The sequence below is a fragment of the Dermacentor andersoni genome, chromosome 8 (assembly GCF_023375885.2).
Source record: "Dermacentor andersoni chromosome 8, qqDerAnde1_hic_scaffold, whole genome shotgun sequence".
Classification (NCBI taxonomy): Eukaryota; Metazoa; Arthropoda; class Arachnida; order Ixodida; family Ixodidae; genus Dermacentor; species Dermacentor andersoni.
This window is the reverse complement of record NC_092821.1, coordinates 85080939-85104156: the sequence shown is the minus strand read 5'-3', so window position 1 is coordinate 85104156 and position 23218 is coordinate 85080939. Positions and strand designations below refer to the sequence as shown.

Sequence of the window (23218 nt, the reverse complement as noted above, 5' to 3'; positions counted from 1 at the left end):
ATGGTGAATATATATATATATATATATATATATATATATATATATATATATATATATATATATATATATATATATATATATATATATATATATATTCAGGACCCTATACAGCCCGCAAGCAGTGAAGCCATGGAAAGCAGCGGGGTAATTAACTGTGCTCCAAATTAAATGTAAAGCATAAAGCATAAAAGTGGAAAGAAGGCTAGACGCTGGTGCGGGCCTAAGTCTCAGACTTCGTATTACGCGTGCGATGCACTACAAATTGTGCTACCGTGAGAGCCATCAGTATGTACACTAACTTGAGCATTCCGCTAACTTGAGATCATAAGTGTTAACATTTGAGTATTAGCCAGCGCTACTCCGAGCCATGTCGGGTGGACGTGGAACACCCTGTTTGGCCAATGGCCTCACGTAGCACGTGAACTTAGGCGAGCATCCACGTGGCTAATAAGCCCTCGTATGCTATCTCATGGCATCATGCCTGCCAGATTCGGGACCCTCGTCGTGGGTGCGGACCCCATCAGCGACAAGATACTTTTTCAACAATGTTCATTTCCGCATTTCATTATTAGTCTCTACATTCAAAATTGAACGAGAGCTAAGCACCTGTATATGCTGCATGCTTCCTTTGCTTTTATGATATATATATATATATATATATATTGTAACGGATACGCAAAAGAAGAGAAGACGAAGATAACGAGGAGTTGGAGAAGCCGGACTGCGCTACGATCACGCTACGATCATCGTCCATCTCCTGTAAATAAAACAACTTATAACAATTTATTCGCACCTCTTCGTAACAGTTGTGGTGGAAGGTGCGGGGTAATCGACACCCGAAGACGGCGGCTGAACCACAAGTTCTTGGATGGAACTGTCGCCTTGCTGGACTCCCACCGAATCCACCGGAGTTGAATATGTCCCACGACGCAGACGAACAACAGCCTATTCCAACTGCTGCGCCGACCATTTCCGTTCTACAACTGAGAGATCCGCGTCCCTTCGCCGGAAGACCGGACGAAGACGTCGAGGAATGGCTCATCGATTATCGCCGGTTGAATTCCGCCAAGTGGAACAGCGCTTCTCAGCTTTCGAACGTCGCGTTCTTTCTAAGGGATGCTGCGTTGGTGTGGTTCGACAATCACGAGGAAACGTCCACAACATGGGGACGATTTGTTTCGTAAATCAAAGAGCTATTCGGCGACTCCGCGACGAATACGAAAAGGGCAGAACAGACGCTACTGCAACGCGCCAAGTGCCAGGCTAAACGGCTAAACCTGCACGACGTACATTGGGGCAGTAATAAAACTGTGTAGGATGGTGGACTATGGAATGTCTGAGGAAGACAAAGTCGGGAACATCCTAACAGGAATTGCCGAAGATGTTTATAATTTTCTCATCGCAAAAGACAACCTGGCTTCCGTCGCCGACATCAATCGGCACTGTCGCACTTTTGAGCAACTGAAGACGAGGCGCATCACGCCGAAGTATGACAGGCTAGCCAATGTGACGACAGCCGCCAGCGTAGACAGCAACCAGCCCCTCGATCTTCCATCAACGATCCGACAAATAGTTGGGGAAGAGCTCAGCCTGCACGCGAGCGTGACACATCCAGGCACTCATAGCTTCCGCCTACCACCAGATTTCGAGCCAAACGTGGCATCCTTCTCCCCGTATCCTGCGGCGAGGAGCACTGAGGATTATGAACTCGCTCCCCTACAGCAGCCACGTCTCTACGACACAGGCCCTACGCATGACGCACGGCCACAACGAGAACAGCCTCGTTTTTACCCCCGAGGCCCTGCGACTTCTGTCAGGCCGCGACAAGAACAGCACCAACCCTACTACCAGGACGTGACTTATGAACAATATAACTGATCTCAGCGATCAGCAGAGACACGTTATCCACATGACAGCGAACTTTCTCGCCGCCCAAAGCAGCCTACCATTTGTTTGGAGGAAGGTGCTGTGAACCGCGACCTTCTCGTGTGCTACAACTGCGGTTCCACAGGCCATATAGCTCGGTATTGTCGCCAAGGCCGTCAATCACGGACACCACCCATATTCTCGCCACCCGGAACCCGTACTTTATATGACTTGAGGACGACCGATTTGCTTCCGGTGGACCACTTCTCACACGAGGCCAGACGCAGCGATTCGCCAGCATCTGAGCGGAGTTTGACGCCACCAACTAACCGTCCCCGTCGCTCTCCATCCCCTCGGCGCCATTCTTCCTCACCACCGCAGGGAAACTAGCATCCGCGGCTAATGAAGGGGAGGTCGCCGGACTGTCTTTGCAAGAAATACCTCTGCCTGTTGTGATGCTCAAAAACAAAGTGAATGTGTCGATGACGGAATACCGACCATGCAGTTAGTTGATACTGGGGCGACTGTGTCTGTGATGAGCCTCGCTTTGAAAAATCGTCTAGGCCACTAAGTTATGTTTTCTTGGAACGACGGTATTACCTTTCGTGGAGTAGGCGGCGAGTGGCTTCATCCCCTTGGTGTTTGTGCTGTGAGTGCTTTGTTGGCTGGGAAAGTGTTTGTGTCGGAATTCCTTGTTCTTTCTCGCTGTTCGCACGATGTTATTCTTGGTATCGATTTTGTTGAACAGTGCGGCGCTTCCCTGGACTGTGGTTGTGGCGAAATCTCATTGAACAAGTTATTTATATCAGCACATTCTGAACAAAGCTCGAATGGTGAAGACAGGGATACAGACACACTCGGTGTTCTTGATGAAATGATTGCACCTTCGTGGTGCCTCACGCCCGTTCGTGTTTCTGCAACTACTGTTGATGCTGATTGTGTTGACCTTGTAGTTAGGCCTCTCCGCACCAACTGTGCTAAATATATACTTGTGCCCTGTTCTGTCGTGTGCATGACGAAAGGAGTCGCCACATTGTGGGCGCTGAACTATTCCGCCACGCCGGTTGTACATACATACATACACACATACATACATACATACATACATACATACATACATACATACATACATACATACATACATACATACATACATACATACATACATACATACATACATACATACATACATACATACATACATACATACATACACTTTCTTCAACTTTGGCGCTTCTAATGCTCACGCATTAAATGACGAGATCGACACTCCTCCGCTCTGAGCGGGGAGCCGGAATGCAGATTCCGCATGATCGACTCTTTACAGTGCTCGTCGTTTTCGGTCTATTTAACATGCCAGGAGGGAAGGATTCAAATTGAGTCAAATACTCGCGCACCGATACCTAAGCACGCGAACACACTCATGCATGTTCACCGGTTGGAACAGGGCCTTTCCAGTTTTTTGAAAGAGTCAGCAATGTCTTATTTGTGCAAGCGAATCTTTGTAGCACACTTGGCGTTGTTTTCGAGTTTCTTGAACGAACAATCATCCCGCGGCAATCAGCCATTACAGCGTGTCTTACGAGATAGGGGGATTCTAATGGGCATCCGCTATCCGGTGGATTTCGCTTATTGATGCTACCATCCACTGCTGGCTGTCTCTCAGCTTTTCTTTAGTTCTGTAGACAGTCCGCGGACCTTTTCTGTTGATTATTTTGTTCCACACCATGGACACTGTTCAATTGCCGTTTGATGTTGTGCAACAATTTCTGACTCACAACAAGTTTCAGTGCGAGCCCCGCAGAATATCCAGATGGTGAAGCAGCAAGCACGAGACAGACTCTCTCTGTGGTGCGTCCTAGGCTTATTTCCCGTTTTGCACTCGCCTTCTTCACCACAACAACCTAGCAGCCCTAAAAACGCTCTCTAAATTTTGTCACGCTGCCGAACATCTTCTTAGTGCATGATCCAAATCTTTCTCACAATATACAAACACCTATGTGAGAAAGAAGACTAGGAAATTCAAGCTAGAACACACGAGCCTCATTCTCGACTTATAGTCGCAGGAACGGCACACTAAGACAAAACGTACAGCTCGTTTGTTCTCCGAAACCTACGTGCTAGTCATGTCATGCTCGTGCCAACGCCATAAACTGCGCATCTTTAATATCTTCGTCCTCTTATGCTGGCTAACTCTGCACGCCTCCTTAACGCGCGGAGGGAGGGCAGTACAGGGCCACCAGCCTATATGGCACGTCACAATTTCAAGCCTATGGTACATGGCACGCTGGTGACGTCGACGTCCACAAGTAAGCTGTGATGTGGTGTCTCTGGGTAGGGTGGCTCCGCACGAACGACACTGACAACCCCCTCACGGCCATACTGAAAAATCGTATCTTAATACCCTCTTCATCGAAGGACGAAAAACGGCCTATGTTAGGCCGGCGTCAAAGGCGCTTTGAAGGCATCCCGTCACAGAGACATAGTGGCAGACGTGAGGACAGATTTTGCAAAGATGTTATGGTCGGAAATGTGAGAAGGGACAGGGCGTACAACCTTGACGCAGTCCTAGAGGCGCCGAAGGTAGCGTTATGGCTGGGGTGGTGTATCTTTGGAAGAAAAGTCACCAGAAAGCCCCAGTTCAGCACCCAAAAAATGTCACCCGCCGAGCGACCCAGTTCATTGCAATAGACCGATCGCAGACCGAGCAGTACCTGTATAAATGGTCAAGCCAGTGTTCGCGGTCGAGGTGCGCCGTAAGGGCAGTGTTCAACTGGCAATGTGGTTGTTCGATCACGCCTTTGACACCGGGCTGCTTTGGTATAATTTAGAGGCTAAATTGCCAGTTAAAGTGAAAATGTTCGGCAGCATGCTACACTCCTGTGACACGTGAAGGCGAAAGCCTGCTGCACACTTCGTGATGTGTCGTCTCGCATCGTCGCGTTGCTTCTTTCGCAGTTCGCATTCTACGGCTCGTTTTTGGCGCATAGCTGCGGCCTCACGCGCTCCTATAGCGCGGTCAGTCTGGCGCCAACGATGTTTCTCTTCGACTTGACGTTGCATCCTCTCAGCAGGAGATTGAAACGTATGCTGTTCTGTGTGTTCTATGGGTGGTCTTAATGAATGTATTCGCTGTTCGCTTCACTTCACTTTGCCCTCGGCGGTATGAACCATTTTTGACGGGGCAGTGAGCCATTGAGAAGGTTCCATGATTTTTTTGTACCACTTGATTAGACACCGCGTTTCTGTAAGCTGTGTCTGTGATTCCAATGGATGTATGTACTGCACTCTTCTATTTTCGGAGTACTTGTAGCCTATGAACTACGACAAGGATGAGCCATTGGATCTTTTGCTTGCTTAGGCGGGTATGGGCCATTGCTGATAATGATAGGAGGAGGGGCAATAAACGTTTACTTTTAAAACAGTATCCCGGGGTAAGCCCCGGTTCTACTCTAGGTGGGAGGTCTCCTCATTCCAGAAACCCTCTCGCGTTCACTGCCTCCTTGCCCTGGCGACGAGGCATTGTTTTTGTTCTAGGTCCTTGGAGACGTGCTTGGCCTCCCATGTTTCTATGAGGTCTTCGCTTTCTTCTCTTGCGTTACAACAGTCCTTCGGGGAAGGCAATGCGTCTTTGTCTAGATGCCATCAACATTCGAGGATCAGGTGCGCTAAGCTTTCCGGTGCGCCGGACATCGGGCAATTGTATCCTCGTAGCGTTGAGTATGGTCTATGCATGAGGATTCTGTGGGTGTGGGTATTACTCTGTCGTCTTCTGAGTGTAGTGTTTTATTCTTTGTTGAGCTTTGGGTGAGGTGATGGGTACACCCTGCGTTCCAGCCTGTGATGTTGAAGGATCCCTGACTAGATGGTGGGTACGGTCTCTGCTCCCGCTGACGCAGACCGGGCGTCCCGAGAGTAGAAAGGGTTGGCCCGGCAGGTGTGGCCTCCGGCCGCGGCGTGTGCCACTTCGTTCCCCTCCAGCCCCTCGTGCCCAGGAACCCATGTCACGCAAAAGTAGGGGATCGGAGTGCTGCGGTGCTTCGATATATTCAGTGCTTCTGTCGAAACGCGACCCTTAGCGTAGTTCCTGACAGCTGCTTCAGAATCGGAGAAGGAGACAGCTGCGTCCTTGCGTGTGGTAGTTGCTAGGGCGATCGCCGTCTCTTCTGCAGTCTCAGGGTTTTGTGCACGGACTGTGGAAGACGCTAGCTCTCTGGACTGAGAATCTACGAAGCTCAGGGTGTAAGCGTTTCTTTGTGGGTATTTGGCTGCGTCGGTGTATCTGGCGTCCGGATCTTGCCTGTGTCTACGCCGTAGAGCATCCATTCGGGCTTGTCTTCTTTCCTTGTGGTACGTAAGGTGCACGTTGCGTGGAATTGGGGCTATGCACACGGATTATCGGAGGTTTGAAGGAATTCTTTCTTTTCGGTCCGTGGTGGCTATAAAGGTTTCACCGTAGCTCAGTCGTTGCACCACCGATTTTCCGGTACGCGTGAGCTTCAGTCGTTCTAATTGACTGGCTTTATGAGCTTCGTCTAGTTCTTGCCAGGTGTTGTGTATGCCCATCTTGAGAAGCCTCGTAGTCGAAGCCGTGGATGGTAGGCCCAGGGCAATTTTGATGGCTTTGCGTGTTTGAATGTTAATTTTTTCTAGCTCAGCATTCTTCAGCGCGAGGTAGGGCCTGCCGTATGTTCTTCGGCCGGTGAGGACTGCTTAACATTCTACCGGACTGCTCGCGTTTTTTTTCAAGGCCATCAGGGGTATAAGCCATTTAAGGCTTTCGCCTTAATAACATCAACAACCTCTTGATCCAAATTAGACAGCGGAAATGAGAGTAGGTGGTAGTATCGTATGGTCTCCGAGATACCCCGGTGAAAGTGGAACTGCGCGTCCACCTGAGCAACCCGCACCTCCAAAGTGTGTCGGCAAAAGAGCGGCATGCGTAGCTGGTGGTGGTGGTAGAAACATTTATTGCCAATGATATGAAAGGTGGGGGCGAAGCCCCCTACATGGCACTTGAGTGCTCCCTTACTATGAGGGGGCACCCTTACAAAGCGAAGGAGAGTCCTTGAAGCGCAATCCTTCTTATTGCACTGGAGATGATCCGGCACTGGTCTTGAGCGGAAGTGCAGGTCAGAAGAGTCTCCCAGTAAGACACCGCCACGGCAGGTGATGGGGGATGAGGGAAGGTGGGGCATGTGAGGAGGGTGTGCAGGAAGTCTCCTGGTTTGCCGCAAAGTTTGCATGTTGAGGGGAATTGGTCTGGGTATCTGGCATGTAGTAGTATGGGGTATGGAGCAGTCCGAGTTTGTAGTCGACGCCAGTGTGCGGCCTGCTCTATGGTGAGGGATGGGGCTGGGGGTGTGTATTCCCTTCGTTTGTCCCGGTAGTACGAGAGAGGGAGAGCAGGCACTCCCCGGCCCGTAGAGGGGGCTCGGCTCCCACTGCCCGGAATGTGAGACCTCGGGCGAAGGAGTGAGCCTCCTCGTTGCCGGGGAGGCCAGCATGTGCTGGCGTCCAGATTAGGGTTATGCGGCGCCGGGGCTGCCAGAAGCGTAGTAAGCGCGCAGCGGTGCGGGAGATGTAGCCATTGGCACAGTTGAGAATGGCGGATTTGGAGTCAGTGATAACTTTGGTGGCGGATGAAGAGATGAGAGCAAGCGCGATGGCTGCCTCTTCTGCCTCTGTGGTGGAATTGGTGATGATTGAACTGGAGGTTAGAAGCTTTGCTCGATTGTCGGCTACCGCCAGGGCCATACGGGAGCCTGACGTATATTCCGCTGCGTCCACGTAGACCACCTCATGGTCCTCGCCATACTGTTTGTGGAGGGCCCGAGCCCTTGCTATTCGGCGGTTCCCGTCTCGCTCAGGGTTCATGTTCTTGGGGACAGGGGGTATGTTCAGGTTAGAGCGGAGGATAGGAGAAAGGGGGACCCTCTCGGTAGGGTGTGTAATTGGGGTTAGGCTTAATTGGGATAACAGAGTGCGGCCAGGCTCTCACTTAGACAGACGGGATATTTGTGCCGTAAAGGTAGCTCCTCTGAGTTCCTCAAAGGTGTTGTGGACACCGAGTTTGAGGAGTCGGTCATTGGATGTGCTGGGAGGAAGGCGTAGAGCTGCTTTCGTGCAACTCCGTAGGAGCGCGTTTACTCGATCTCTCTCCTTCTGTCGAAGGGGTAGGTAAGGAATAGCATATGCGGTGCGGCTTATTATGTAAGCCTGGGTGAGGCGAAGCGTGTTTTCCTCGCGTAAGCCAGCCCGGCGGTTCGCTATGCGGCGAATCAGTCGGGTGGTCTGTTGAGCGTGTGTTTGGAGATTTTTTATGACTTCTCCGTGCGCGCCATGAGAGTGGATAACTAGCCCTAGCACTCGGATTTTTGATACTAGTGGGATGGGGTGAGTACCTAGCGTAAGGGTGATGGGAGGAACAACTGAATCGTGTTGCTTGTGGCGGTATAGAAGGAGCTCCGATTTTGATGGGGAGCAGGTCAGGCCACGCTCTCGTACATATGTGTCGATGGTGGTTAGTGCCAGTTGTAGGTGTTGTTCTATTTCGGCGTTACTGCCTCGGTTTGTCCAGACAGTGATGTCGTCGGCGTATAGGCTAAAATGGATGTCGGGGATTTGAGCTAGTTGTTGGGGTAGGTGAAGGAGTGCTATATTGAATAATATAGGGGAAAGGACGGCTCCCTGGGGCGTACCTCGTGCCCCGAGTGTGATACCTGGGAGGCTGTGGTCACCGAAAGTAAGTGTGGCTGTGCGGTGGCTGAGGAAGTCTCGGATGTAGTTGTACATCCTGGCTCCGACTCCCAATTCCACCTTCGGCTTAGTCGTGCTGGAAGTAGTTACAACGTCTTCAGCTGTTGGAAGGGCGGACGGGCTCATATCTGCGTCTGGGTCACCACTATAGACATGGCACATAAGAAAAGCAAGCAAAAAATGAGGGTCACACATTTTCATTTATCCACTTTGACTCACACACTTGAAAATTTGCCTGCATATTGTGCCTGGCATTCCGGATGTTTCCTTAAAATATAAGTGATTTTTTCTTTTCTCAAAAAGTTGTGAAAGCTGACGTAAAGCCTTTTTGAATGCTTCTAGTCGCAATAAAAGCTTCATAGTAAAATTCTTCATTACATCATAACTATTCCCCTCATTCCATTGAGATCTTTCCGTAAACGTCAATGGTTCGCATATGTCATGAGGAGAGTGAGAAAGAAAGAAAGCTTTTTATTGAAAAGCAGATAATTCTGCCGGCATGTGTAAAGTCGCCCACATGCTACTTTGCATGGGGGAGGAGATGAGGGAATGAGAGATTCTAAGAGAGGATGGAATAAAAGAAGAAGGTGTAAAAAAGATAGACTTAGTATTTACGTGTGAAATGATATTCCCTATGCCACATCCAGAATTAACGCTATGTGAAAATTGAGTGTGTGTCATACGTACTTCGCCTAATCTTTAACAGCAGTGAAGCAGTTGTTGTTGAGCCGTTATCACTTTGATATTATGGCACTGCGTATATGTATTGTGATTTTTGTGGTCTGTGTTTTCTGATTCTACATTCATTTCCTTCTTGCAGGAGTGTCTGAGATCTTAGGAAAAGCACAGCTTTGTCAAACTTCACGTTGTAATGAAGTATTTTTCTTTTCGTCCCATAGTGTGCTCAACATGTAATTATCTTTCAAACATTCTGTCTGACGGACAAGTTGCATACCTGGGACCTAAGCCGTGCGAAAAAGTGACATGTCTAGCCAACGAAAGTAAAATAATTATTTTAGGGTGAGTCCATGGTTCATTCTAAAGCACTAGCGTTTATAGCGTAATTCTGAAGCGTAATGCATAATTAAAATGAAGTATACTTATCCTACCAGTTGCACCTGTTTTTTACTGCCGACAGAATTCCGCTGCAGAATCCCGCTGAATCCGGCAGAATCCCGCTGCAGCGTCCATCGTTGTGCCCTAGTCCATGCGTGATTTCTTTAACATAACTAGGTTACAGTACCATAACATAACTAGGTTACAGAACTAGGTTCTTTTATAACTAGGTTACAGTACCTAGTTATATGGCCAGGCATGCCGAAGAAGTAACACAGTGGCAAAGAGCGAACTTCAGTATGCAGATTGAAGTATTGTGCCGAAGACATCGGTTGAGGGCAACGAGGCTCTTCCCCTTGAAAGTCGTAGCCACATTCACCGAGTGATTCCAAGTAGCTGAAGGGGGTTCCCAAAGAGTGTCTCGGAAAACGGAGGAGCTGCAACATGGCGCCGCATAACGTGCCTGTTTGTAATGCCACTGGAGCTCCTCGCGAACTGTCTGGCGGATAGCGGACGAAAGGTCTGGGGGCGGAGGACTCGTGTCCACATATGCTACCGTCGTTACATTGGCCAGCCGTCCAAACTATTGTGTAATTCGGCAAGCCTTCAGCGCCTCGAACGTATGGCAGTGCCGTATCAGTTCTGATACAGTGTTCAAGTTCTCTTTACCAATGAGGAAGTTGTACACGTCTTCTGATATTCCTCTTACGACGTACCCCACTTTATCTTCTGTCATCTGACGGTTGACGGTTCGGCGCAGCTTCAAAATTTCTTCCATATAGGTAGTGCAAGTCTCGCCGGGTACCTGAGCTCTCTGTGAAACGTGCGGAATGTGAATTCCGCACGTTTCTTTTTTGCGTCCGACTCACCGAAACACTTCTTGATCTCCTCAACGAAGCGTGTCAATGCAGTTAGCATGTCCGCGTGGTTGTCATACCATACCAACGCCGTGCCGGCAAAGAAAACAACGTTCCTAAGCTGACTGGCAGCGTTCCACTTATTGTATTGGTTTACCCTTTCGTAATGGGTTTAGGTGCACGTTCAAGAACCCCAGGTGGTCAAAATTTCTGGAGTCCCCCCCTACGGCGTGCCTCATAATCAGAAAGTGGTTTTGGCACGTAAAACCCCACAATTTAATTTTTTATTTTTTCGTAATGGGTTATGCACTCATTCGCATCTTCCTCTGCCTTCGCCGAGAACGTGCGTGGCTCTCGGTAGTGCTGAATAGGGACTGGGCTCGCCAAGGCACTGCCGGTGAGGGTATTTTGCTCTGTGGCTATGATTCAGCGCGATGGCGAAAGTCTGGCGAGGCGACGGCTTCGGCGTAGTTCTTGTGCTGATGGCTCCGTAGAAGGTCGCGGGAGTTACCCAGCACCGCTCCACCAAATGTTACACACGAGGTGTTTAATGCAGAGCCAGATGAATCTGGTTGATAGGCGCGTTTTTGAGAGTGGTCCCGAGGCAGCTTGGCTAACGTCGAGCTGTTTCTTTTTTCCAGCTGGTTGTCTGCGCGGCAGCCGTGGTTCATGACAGAGCTCATGACAATATTTTAACTGTGAATTTGTGTTTTTACTTATTAATTTTCTAAGATGAAGTAGAAGAAAATCAAATATGGAAATTCCAAAATATTACTAAGGCAATCTTTTTGTGTCACATAGGAAATTAAGAATGCCTAGACAGACGTTCGTGTGGCTGTATCCTAATACAGTTGCTTTTACGGAGAGTATAACAGTACTGCTTAAAGGCAGTCCAAGATTTCGAGGCGGAATTTTTAGACATCAATGATAACAATATAATTGATGGACTCCAACTCATTGCGGAGATAGCATAAAGGGGACACCATCAGACCACACCTGTGCAAGTAAAAATTAAGTGTTGCAGTATGGCAACGACAGCCTTGTAAGCGATACTTCAAATTGCCGGTCAGGACATCATTGTCAGTTCCAAGAATAATTTAGATGCATGAAATCTGTAGATTTTGCTAATGACAGGCCTTTTTTCTCTTCGGTCAAAGAAAAACTGCCTATATCTGGCTGCAGTGATGTGCGCAGTTGCCGGCGGCACAGATATCACCGGACCTGCTAAAGAAGCTCGTGCTAAGGAATCGGCTATTTTACCGCTTGGCGATCAAGCCGCCACCGACTTCTTCCTTTTAGATGTGGCGCATGTCCACGTTCCACATGAATGCGTTTTCAGCGTTGTTGGAAACGGAGTGTCGTGGCTTTCGGCAACGAGGCATGGCATTGTTTTAAAGGCCCGGACACAACCTTTGCGCAATGTTGCACAGGCGTTTCTTGAAGCATTTCTATCTGCTTCACGTGTGTCGGATACGCCACAATGCAACTGATGCGTGCTCCTATCACCAAATGGGCGTCAGTGACCACTGCTGCATCGCGTTCACTGCGGCGGCAGCCCAGCGTTGGAGCGTAAACAAACCTAAATCTCGGAGGCAACGTCGGAAGCCACCGCCCTGGTTGCCGCCATGCTAGCGGAAGTGGTCTGCGGCGACAGCAATAGGCGCGCAGCTCTGAGCCCCAGGCGCCTAGAGGATATGTTTTCCTTATACACCTCTCGGCGGAGGCAGGGTTACGTATTGGCGGTGAGCTCCACTACTGGAAAAGCTGGCGCCGCCGTCGGCGTGACGTGACATGAGGGATCACGTGGACACAGCGGCTGTGTCGGCCGCTTCGGAAGCGCCTAAGCGAGCTGAAAACGAAAGTATTAAGGCCCATCGGGCGTCGCGGTTCTGATTAAGTGGTGAGGCTTTACCGCCTTGGGTGTCAACTTGACAACATCTGAAACTACTATAATGGGTAGTGACTGCCTTTGGAGGCGTGTAGCATGGTAGGCTACTGCTCGGTGCTGCAGTGCCGGACTTACGCAACGGAGCCCGGTGTCAGCCTCATTCACATGTAGCCGCAGGGCAAGGAGCTGGGTGAAGCTTCGCTGGTGAAACTTAGAACCGGCAGGCAACCATCGGCTACAACTCGGGTATGCAGCAAGCACACCCACGAGGTAGATTTCTGCTACGGCACCGGGATTGCGCGATATTCGGTGAGTAGCAGAAAACGCGCACTGGGATGCTCGCCCGCGCGCGCTGCTCCGCTAATGTCAAGAGGGTTTGGTCTGTGAACTTGTTGATGCTAGACACAGGCAAGCTCACTGCAACGGAAAGAGAGCGCCAAGACGCACATTAAAGAAAGGCATGGCATATGGTCATGTTTGTGTTAAGAATTAATGCACTGGATTACAAAAATGAAGCAGAGAGAAATCGCACGCTGAGAAGACCGATAAACAGGCAGTGCGACGCAACTTGAAAAATAATAATGAAATGTCCAAGAATTTAGAAGACAAAAAAAGGTTGAATCGTCGCGACGGCACATCACACTCGCCGTAGGCGTCGAAGTCTCTATAACGAAATTACTTTTGAACATTTCTGATAGCGTCCTGGCAACAATGGTTGCTAGTGTACATCAAATGCTCATATGCTGCGGCCGAAAGCTCACGGCACGGTGTGAACACGCGGTCACAGCCAAAGCAAAACATTGTGTGTGGACATGCATGCAGACGCACAGTCCGTCGCTGCGACCCCGTGCGATCGTTGCATTGAGGCTTCATTATGTTATGCCCCATTTGGTTATACAGACAGCGTACTATACGAACATATTTCACATGGTTTACTTTCAGCGTTTGTATACTTTTCACGCAAGAAAATTAAGCCGGGTCGGGAGACTCCATCGCAACAACCACGCGTAGTGGCGTTCGCTGTACGTATTTGGTAAAGAGATAGCGTCTGTAAACGATTCTGTGCTAGCCCAAAGTTTGCCCAAGATTATTATATCGACAGTCAAAAACTTCCCTCGTCTTGAGAGCACCTACATAATTGTCCAGGAGGGCTGCCACGTGGTGTTTTTATTGAGCGCCGTAAGCGAAACCTATGAGGAGCGAGCCGCGTGATCCCTCATACTACGCAAGGGAGGCGCTACCGACAGATGGCGACTTCGTAACTCCTCGCCCGGAAAACATATCCCCTGGGCCCCGGAGGGTCAGAGCTGAGTGGGCGGAACTAGAATGGTTGTGTTGCTACGCCAAGTAGTGCCAACGTTTGCTGGCGGTTTCAGTTTAGTTCTACCAGCCCGGTCAAACACAAGCTTGTGTGTGTGTGTGTGTGTGTGTGTGTGTGTGTGTGTGTGTGTGTGTGTGTGTGTGTGTGTGTGTGTGTGTGTGTGTGTGTGTGTGTGTGTGTGTGTGTGTGTGTGTGTGTGTGTGTGTGTGTGTGTGTGTGTGTGTGTGTGTGTGTGTGTGTGTGTGTGTGTGTGTGTGTGTGTGTGTGTGTGTGTGTGTGTGTGTGTGTGTGTGTGTGTGTGTGTGTGTGTGTGTGTGTGTGTGTGTGTGTGTGTGTGTGTGTGTGTGTGTGTGTGTGTGCGCGCGTGCGTGTGCGTGTGCGTGTGTGCGTGTGCGTGTGTGCGTGTGTGCGTGTGTGCGTGTGCGTGTGCGTGTGCGTGTGGGCGTGCGTGTGCGTGGGCGTGTGCGTGTGCGTGTGTGTTCACTTTCGCATAAACCTCTCGGTGTATCAATACTATCTGCGAAACTGCGCTAAGATAAATCGCAGATGCATAGCCTTTAGCAAAAGCAGACATAACTAGTGAGATAATTTATAAATGCACCTGAAGGAACAAAACCTCGATTAGTTAGTGGAGCTCTTATTGTGGGCGTTTTACTTCAAGGTCTCTATTCATCGCAGTGCTATTTGCGCTCTTCAATATTCAAGCTATTTATTGCAGTGCGCTATTTGCGTTCGCAAATGTAGCTGAAGTCTTAGGGCAAGCCATACGATATTTTGCATCGCGAAGGAGAGTAGGAAGTACTACTATTGAAGCACGCATTTTATATAATTTTAAATACATAACCAAGACAGGATAACTTGCAAAACACAACCAGTAATAAATCATTTCAAAGTCGCAGTTTCGCCCGACAGGCGAAGCACCGATTGCAATAGCAAATTAGTAGGTAGCTGTACGAAGTAAGAATAGTAGATTTCTTGGCCGTATAAACTCATAAACATTCACTTACTCATTAAATTAGCAATGATAGAATGTGCAAGCGTGACTCAACGAGGACGTAGAAAGAAATAGAAACACACAGACAGCGCCGCATTTGTGTGTATGCTTCGTTCTACGTCCTTGTTCAGTCGCACTTACACATTCTATCTTGGATTCAAGCGAACTAGCCCGTCAACGTGTTTTGACTAAATTAACCAACACTGTGTCATGCGCGCGGTCAAACATGAACACATCTCGCTCGATGAGCGCGGAAACTCGCTGTCAAAATGCTGGAGTGAGGAATCGCGGTAGCAGCACCAGCGAATTGACCTTCGTGCATCCCTCGCTTCAACGCCAACGAAACGTCGTGACCACAGCGCATACTAAGCTACCGGCACTGCACACGCTCTGAAAACATCGCAGACCACTTTGAAAATAAGGCCTGCGCGGGTGATCACTTTGGCCCCGTCGCAGATCGCTTTCAGGATGCGGTGACCGCACAGCCACGCCGTAAGCATCAGCCGTCCGAGAAGAACGACCCCTCCCCCCCCCCTCTCCTTACATCACTCCCCTGCCTTGGCGCGAAAGGAGAGGGCGCGCTTCAGGGCCGTTTCCTCGCTCTCGCGCCCGAGATTGAACCCATTGAACCGCGTTTGCCCGCTCACCCTCGCACATACAGCATACGGCGCGCGGCGTAGGTTTTATTACCCTTGGACTTTATACGGAACCTCACGGCGACGGCGATGGCAACGTCGACGCCAGAAATGCGCCTGCAATGTCCATATAGTTACTATCGCAATGAAAACATAACCAGGAAATATAACGATTACTACCAAGGACGGCGCAGTCAACAATCGTACATGGAGGAATACAGCCATTTATAAATTACCGGGCATACAAGGTCGGTCTTCTTGCTTGTCCACGTTTGGAGATGCAAAAATTTCCTGTTTCGCCTGAAGAGCGAGGCACTGACCGCGATAGCAAGGTTTAGCATTGCGCTTATATTTCTCGAATGATCTTACACGCGAGTCCGACAAGCGCGAACGCGACACACAGGTATGCGCCAAAATTTCTAGCACATATAAAAGCCTAAACACGCCGTGTAGGGCCTGCAATGACATCGAAAAAGTGCCACTACATAACAGCTATTACGAAGCATATATATGATCGTGACGAGAATTAATTTCAGGCCAGGAAACGTGTTCGTGTGTTAATATTGTCACGGGGAAAAAGAAGTGCGAAATATACTTGCAGGACATTTACAATAACTGTAGCGGTTGAGAAGGTGGTAGCTAGCTCGCCAAGAGCGTCGCCTTGTTTGACTAATTTAAAACGTCTTCTTCATCGGCCTGCCACATTATTCGTGGTTACGAGGCGGTCGAGTGATACGGCTTAAGACGCGCGACGCCGACTGTATACGTCGCAGTGAGGCTGAGCCACGGTGGGGCCGAGACGGGTGATTTCGTACGTGACGTTGATTACTTGACGCATGACGGGGTAAGGGACAGAGTAGCGTGAAATTAATTTCTCCGTAAGGCTAACGCGTCACGACGGCGACCAAAGGAAAACCAGGGCGCCCGGTGTGTAATGGACGTCATGGTAGGGGGCGTCATAATAAGCGCCACTGATTTTCCTGGGACTCCACAAATCGACGTTGGGCTATATGGCTCGCTTCTTGTGCCTTCAGTGTGGCTTCACGGGCGTACTCGGATATGAAGTTCAGAATAGCCCGCAGAACGGTGTCGAGAAAGGTAGCGTAGGGTCGCGGCCAAACAACAGGAAGATGTCATGGCGAGAAGGTGTCATGGCGAGAATAATTATAGTCAAAGGTAACGAACAGCAATGCAGCGTCACAGTCGCGATGATCAGCTGAGACATATATGGAAAGCACGTCGGTAAGTATTAGGTTGAGGCGCTAAGTTTGACCATTTTTTTTGTGCATCGTAAGCAGTAACATGTTTGTGTTTTGTCGTGCACGAGTGTAGAATGTCATTAACAGCTCTATAAAGAAAGTAGCGGCCTTGGCCAATGAGGAGCTGTCGAGGGTGCCGTGGTGAGGGAAGATGTTCTCTAGGAGGTGGTCGGCGATATTGGATGCACGGCTTGTCGGGAGTGCCCGTGTGATTACGTATCGGGTGGCGTAGTCTGTTGCTACAGCAATCCACTTATTTCCCGAAATAGGCATAGGAAAAGGGCCTAAAATATGAACGCCTACACGAACGAATGCTTCTGATGGTACGTCGAGTGGGTGAAGGCGGTCAATAGGATCTGTGGTCGGCTTTTTTCGTCGTTGACAGAAGTCACAGGCAGAGATATAACGGCGCAGACAAACGAGGTCAGAAGTCCGTGACACGCCACGGTGACTGGCAGTCGGCACATCATGAAGCTAGGCGAGAACAGTCTGAAGATGCGCAGGCACGACGAAGAGTCGGTGAGGGCCGTTAGGGCGCATTTTAGAGCGGTAGAATACGCCGTCTTGAAGGTCAAACATGTGAATGGAAGGTCGGGTGTCGCTGAAGCCACCCTTTGATACGGTCTTGTAGGGAGGCATTCCGGCGTTGTTCCACTCTGATATCGCGAAAAGTAGTCAGAATAAAACAGTGACAGGTTTGTCTGTAGCAGAAACGTCAAAAAGAAACGTTGACAGGATAGCGCGACAAGCAGTCCGCATCTTGTTTTAACCGGCCGGTCCTGTACATACAATACAACTGAATATCGTATTCTTGAAGGCCCAGAGGCTAGCGACCAAGGTGCTCACAAGGATATTTCAGGGACGAAAGTCAACACAGAGCGCGGTGATCAATGGTGACTGTGAATAGCCAGCTTTAATAATACGGGAGGAATTTACCCACTCCCCAAACGAATCAGACGCTCGCGTTCAGTGATAGAATATTTGCGCTCAGCATTGGAAAGAAGGCGGCTGGCGTAGGCAATAAGACCTTCTTGCCCTTTTTATTTGCTGGCCAGGATAGTTACTATACCATGGTCACTGGTATCAGTACGGAATTCTATTGCAGTCGACGCATCAAAATGGGGCTAGAATTGGATGGGATGTAAGCAGCCGGATCTGCTCGGTGAAAGCACCAGCTAGCTCAGAGCCCCAAATGAAGGCAGCGTCTTTCTTGAGGAGCTGAGTAAGAGGGCACACAACATCCGCAAAACTTCAGAAAAACCAACAGAAGTAGGATCAGAGGCCCAAGAAGCTGCGAACGTCTTTGACGCACTTTCGCACGGGAATGTCCTTCACTGCCCGTGCTTTAGCTTGATCAAGGTGTTAACCAGAAGAATCGACCAGATGTCCAAACATGGAAATTTGAATGACATTTCGATCAATTTAGTCGTAGTCCGGCCTGATGGAAAACAGATAGTATCTTTAATACACTTTTGAGGTGCATAGCAAAAGTCGCAGAAAAGATGATCGTACCGTCCAGGTAGCAGAGGCAGATGGATCACTTTAAACATTGCAGGAGGGCGCCCATCGTTCTTTCAAGTATGGCCAAGGTACTACATAGACCGAATATTATCACTTTCAGCTAATAAAGGTGGTCGGGAGTAATAAAAGCTGTCTTCTCACGGTCCATGTCATCGACGGCTATTTACCAGAAACCGGAGCGAAGGTCAATGGACGAAAAATATTGTGTTCCACGGAGGCGATCCCGACCATCGTCAATGCGTGGTAGCGGGTAGACGTTCCTCTTTGTCACTTTGTCGAGGCGTCGACAAGGCACGCAAAATCACCGACTGTTCTTCTTTTTAACTAGCACAACATGGGATGCCTAGGCACCGCGGAAGTTTCAGTGATGCTAGGACAAAGGGCCTTGTCAACTTCATGCTGGATGATGTGTCGCTCAGTAGGCGAGACGCGGTAGGGTCGCCGATGGATTGCGCTCACGTCGCCTGTGTTAATTCAAGGTTTAACAACATATGCTTGTCGTAGAAAACGGTCTCCAAAGTCTAACATATCCCTACACGAGGCAAGGAAGCAAGGTAGTTCATGAGCACGCTGGGGAGGACGGTCTGGAGCAATCATTTTTATTAGGGCATTCAAGTCTGAAGGGGCGGGAGGCGAAGCAGAGTAGTACGCGAGGGGCTGTCACAAGTGAAAGCCGAAATGTGGTAGTCTCTGGCCGCTGTAATTTGCGCAAGTGAAGTGCCACGAAGGAAAACATGTGCACAAAGTCCAACGTTCACATGCGGAAGACAGGACGTGTGGTCCGTAATGGTAATGACGGTGGGAGAAACGCGACGTCTGAATTAAATGATATGATGTATCACCGTCTGGTATAGATGGAATGGGTAAAACACCTAAGTAGGTAACGGCGAGGTGAAGGAGGCGAATCTGCTATGTGGAACATAGCGGGATCAGATCACTATCGGCAGGATCAATAGCAAAGGTGGAGTGACTTGCACAATACGAGCAGTACAATCGGCCAAGGTGGAGTGTGCTACCAGAAATGAAGTCCCAGGATTAGACCATGATGACAGTATTCTAGGACACAAAATAAAACAGAAGCATGAGGTGCGGCGACATTCACGTGAGCCGGACACATATAAAGGCCCGTGTTCCACCGTCGTCGACTCGAATGAAAGGCGACGGGGCAAGGCTGAGGACTTCAGATGATTGCGAAGCTTAGCACTAGTCATAAACACGTGCGCGCTAGTTTCAATCAGAGCCGTAACAAGTGCACCTTCCACGTTCACTTTGAGGAGGTTGAAATGTGTGGACAGGATCAGAAGAGGATATTGTCGTCAGGTCTTTAAAGAATTATCGCTCCAGATGCTGCACCAATTAGTTTTCCGAAAGTGTGCGCAGGAAGGAGATAGGGGGACGGTGATCGACGAGATGGGGGCGATGGGAGAAGCACCGATGTGACGAAGGAGCACGGCTACATTTCGTGGGGAGAGAATTGTCGCCAAGAATTACTCGTTGCGTTTGCAGTGGGAAGCGAGAAGCAGCACTACGGGGACGGTGGGATGGGAAATAGGGCCAAAACGTAGAATTCCACGAAGAGCGGCGGCGACGTGAAATTTGGCCGATACGACCACAAGTGAAGCATATAGGCCTGCCTTCTGAGGTGCGCCATTCGGCCGAGTTGCGATACCGCGTAGGAGCATTGAGGTTTCGGTTGCGTGTGACAGCGGTGGACCGAATGTAGTCAGGTCGATTAATTGAGTAGACGTTGGTCAAGCCAGCGTTGACTAATTCGTGGGGCACGACAGTGTGGATCAGTGAGACGGTTGCCTGGCAAAGGGGAGGGTTGGGGTTGTGATAGGAGATGCAGCTTCTATTTCACGCCAGGTTCACAAAGTCAACAGATCGATTGAACGTGGGCACGCTGCGCAGGCCTCCGCAGCTGAACGTAGCAGCCGTGTTGGGAAGTCAGGAAAATGGGTGGGCAATGCGGCGGCTTTCAGCTTGTTCAAATTGCCAGCATTCGGTAATGATGTCTGGCACAGTGGAATAATTTTTAAAAACTTGAGGTGAAAGGCATCATCTACTATGCACTTAATGACATGCGCGACTTTAGTAGCTTCGGACATCATCCGATCCACTTTGTAAGACAGAGCGAGACCATCCTGGATGTACTTGAGGTAGGATTCGGTGCACGCCTGGACTCGCGAAGCGAGGTCTTTTGAGACGGCACACTGAAATCCAATAGGCTTGCCGAACAAATCCTTGAGTTTCTTTTACAAATATCGCAGCTAAGTTCCTCTTCGTGGTTCTAAAACCAGGCGCGTGCCATTTTCTCGAAGTAAAATACCAAATTAGCTAGCGTGATGGTTTGGTCCCAATGGTTTATTTCGCTCATCGGCTCATAAAGTTGAAGCCAGTTTTCAACTTCAATGTTATCGGCAACGCAAAAGGTTCGTGGGTCGCGCAGTTGCCCCAGTATGACGGTGGGCGTGGGTGCCGACGCGCCCTAAGCATCCTCGCCTTGAACTGGCCTTGTAGATGCAGCCGAAGAGCGCCCGCTGCGTAAATCCGTCTTGCTTTTGAGCCCACAACCTCCACCAAAAATGTTACGAGGAAAAGAGAAGTACGAAATATATTTACAGGACCTTTACAATAACCCTAGGAGCTCACAAGATGGCAGTTAGCTCGCGAAGTTAAGAGTGTCGTCTTCTTCGGACTAGCCTAAAACGTCTTCTTCATCAGACTGGTCACAATAGGTTGATGATTCCTACTATGACGCATAGGGGGACTATCCAAGAAGTGGGTTGTACAATTCGTCTCAGTGCCGACTATGGTTTTGAGATGAGCGTCGTGTGTTGGTGATGATTATATTTGCCATAGTTTAAGCACGTACCCACAAGTAAAGACCGACCAAAAATCTCTCTTTGTGTTCATTATGATGATAATGATTTCCATACAATGGCACATATCGACAACGGGGGTTTGGCGATAGAGGTGCAAATCTGGCGAACTCAAACTCCAGCCAGCTCTTTTGATGACTGTTGATGATGATAATGGTTTCCGTACTATATTAGATACAACGGGGGAATCTCCAAGAAGCGGGGGGTGCATTGAAAATAAAAAGAAGGAACAGAAGCTTATAGTGCTACTAATCAGTGGAAGGGCGTACAGCAGCTATAAATGTGAAATGAATGTACGTCTTGGTTTATACGATCTCATATTTCAGCTTCGACGTATTGTTCAAGAAATTTTTCCGAAGTATGCTACATGGTTGCCTTCACACTTACAAAAATGTTCTTCACAATCATAATAATTTGGAAGACATTCTGGCCATAACAGCAGCACTTTCATTCATACGATTTTCTTACTTGCGGTTAGCCTTTAGAGCGTGTGGTTCCTGTTATGTAACGCTCAATTGGCACGTTTCCAAGCTACTAAGACTAGAAGCATTTCCTTATACGGCTTCTTTGGTACATATTCATACCCGAAGCTTTTGTTACTTTTTTTCCAAATTCAGTTGCCCAGCACCAGTTGAATGCCCGGATGGAGACGACGAAAATGTGTGGCCGAACTGCTGCAAAAAGGCTACAGAGGTATATTGTGGAACTGGACCACTTTAGTATATGTAATAATGCCAAAGCTAGTATGCTTTTCTCGCCATTGTTACAACCATACAGAATGCTACAAAAATCACCGTTTCCCAATAAATGATACGGTCAGTGCGGAAAATTGAAGACTTTAGATTAAATGAATTTATGTATCCCTCAAAATGGTGCTGCATTTTCTTTTATTCACCATGTTTACACATGGGATAGTGCACAATTGTGCATCTTTATTTTGCTCCCTTCTTTATATATCTTAGTGCCCATCAACGCTCCTTAAACACGATGCATCTCAACCCATTTATAACATAGCTAATTGTTATGCGTAGTGATTTGATATATTCCAGCGTATGCGATAAGCTGACTGCGCCAACGAAATGCGAAAAAATTTGAATGAACACTGCATTAAGAAAACAAGTATATCTAAAGCCCAGATGCGTGTTTTATACGGTTGCTGGGCTCTTCAGAGGAGATGAGTACTTATAGTCGAAGGCTTCTGTGAAAACGCGCTGATTAAGCGCAGTCGAGGATGGCAGAAGACTAGGTATGGCGATGAAATTAGAAAATTCACAGGCGCTAGTTGGAATCGGTTGGCGCAGGACAGCGGTAATTGGAGATCGCAGGGAGAAGCCTGAGTCCTGCAGTGGACATGAAATTGTCGGCGCCGCCGTCGCCGCTGCTGCTGCTGCTGCTGCTGCTGAAACCATAACAGTCGTTCACTTCGTCATGTGTGAGCCTCCCCGTTATGTTGTGTTCCAAGGAGCCGTTGCGTAGTGAAATGTAGAAACAATTCTGTGTAAAAACAGCAGCATGACAAAACTTGCCAATATTCCAGGTGAGTGAGGTGCGCACATGAATTTTTCCAGACGTGCTTGTTTAGGACCACGTAATTTCAACACCTAATTGACATGGTCTCATTGGACGCGTAAAAATCCCGGTACTCAAAGTATCTGTTCGGAAGAAGGTGCCTATTTAACAGGAATATTTCCTTATCTGCTTCTTCTCAAACTTTGGTACTATAGCAAACGTAGTCTAGGTCCATATAAAATGTGACACGGACGTGATCTAATGTCGAGCAGGACAGCATGGAGCACACTTTCACGAACGAAGTACCGACGACCAGCGCCGAGAGCCTCGTCTGGGTGAACATTCACACGCCGCCAATTCGCTCACGGAACTCCGCCATCTGGCTCACTCTGGATCGGGCATTCTCCATTCCCTGGCGCATTGCGTCGCAGCGTCTGAAGTATCCCCACCTTGTCTCGACCCTCTCTCACGTGGTAGTCAACGAGTTTCACAAAGTCTTGAACTTGACCCGTGCCACCATCTGCTACGACTACTTCAAAACGACGGTGCCGCAACGCAAACCCATGTCTGTGCACAGGCGTCCTTAGCAGAGCCCCTTAACAAAGCTCAGCGCGCGCCATCCGCCGTTCATTGAAGAGCGACCACACCTACTGGTACATAGCCCAATGAAC

At 49.0% G+C, this 23218-nt stretch overlaps 1 long non-coding RNA gene across 3 annotated transcripts in view; it reads left to right on the top strand.

Moving 5' to 3' along the window:
- The window catches only part of LOC129386755 (uncharacterized), a 34907-nt gene extending 13011 nt beyond the window's left edge, over window positions 1-21896 (top strand). For all 3 annotated transcript variants that reach the window (XR_011889891.1, XR_008614063.2, XR_011889890.1), the window contains 2 exons: window positions 9525-9645; window positions 21656-21896. This is a non-coding gene — a long non-coding RNA (uncharacterized lncRNA). The remainder of the gene's footprint in view (window positions 1-9524; window positions 9646-21655) is intronic.
- The last annotated feature ends 1322 nt before the right edge of the window (window positions 21897-23218 follow it).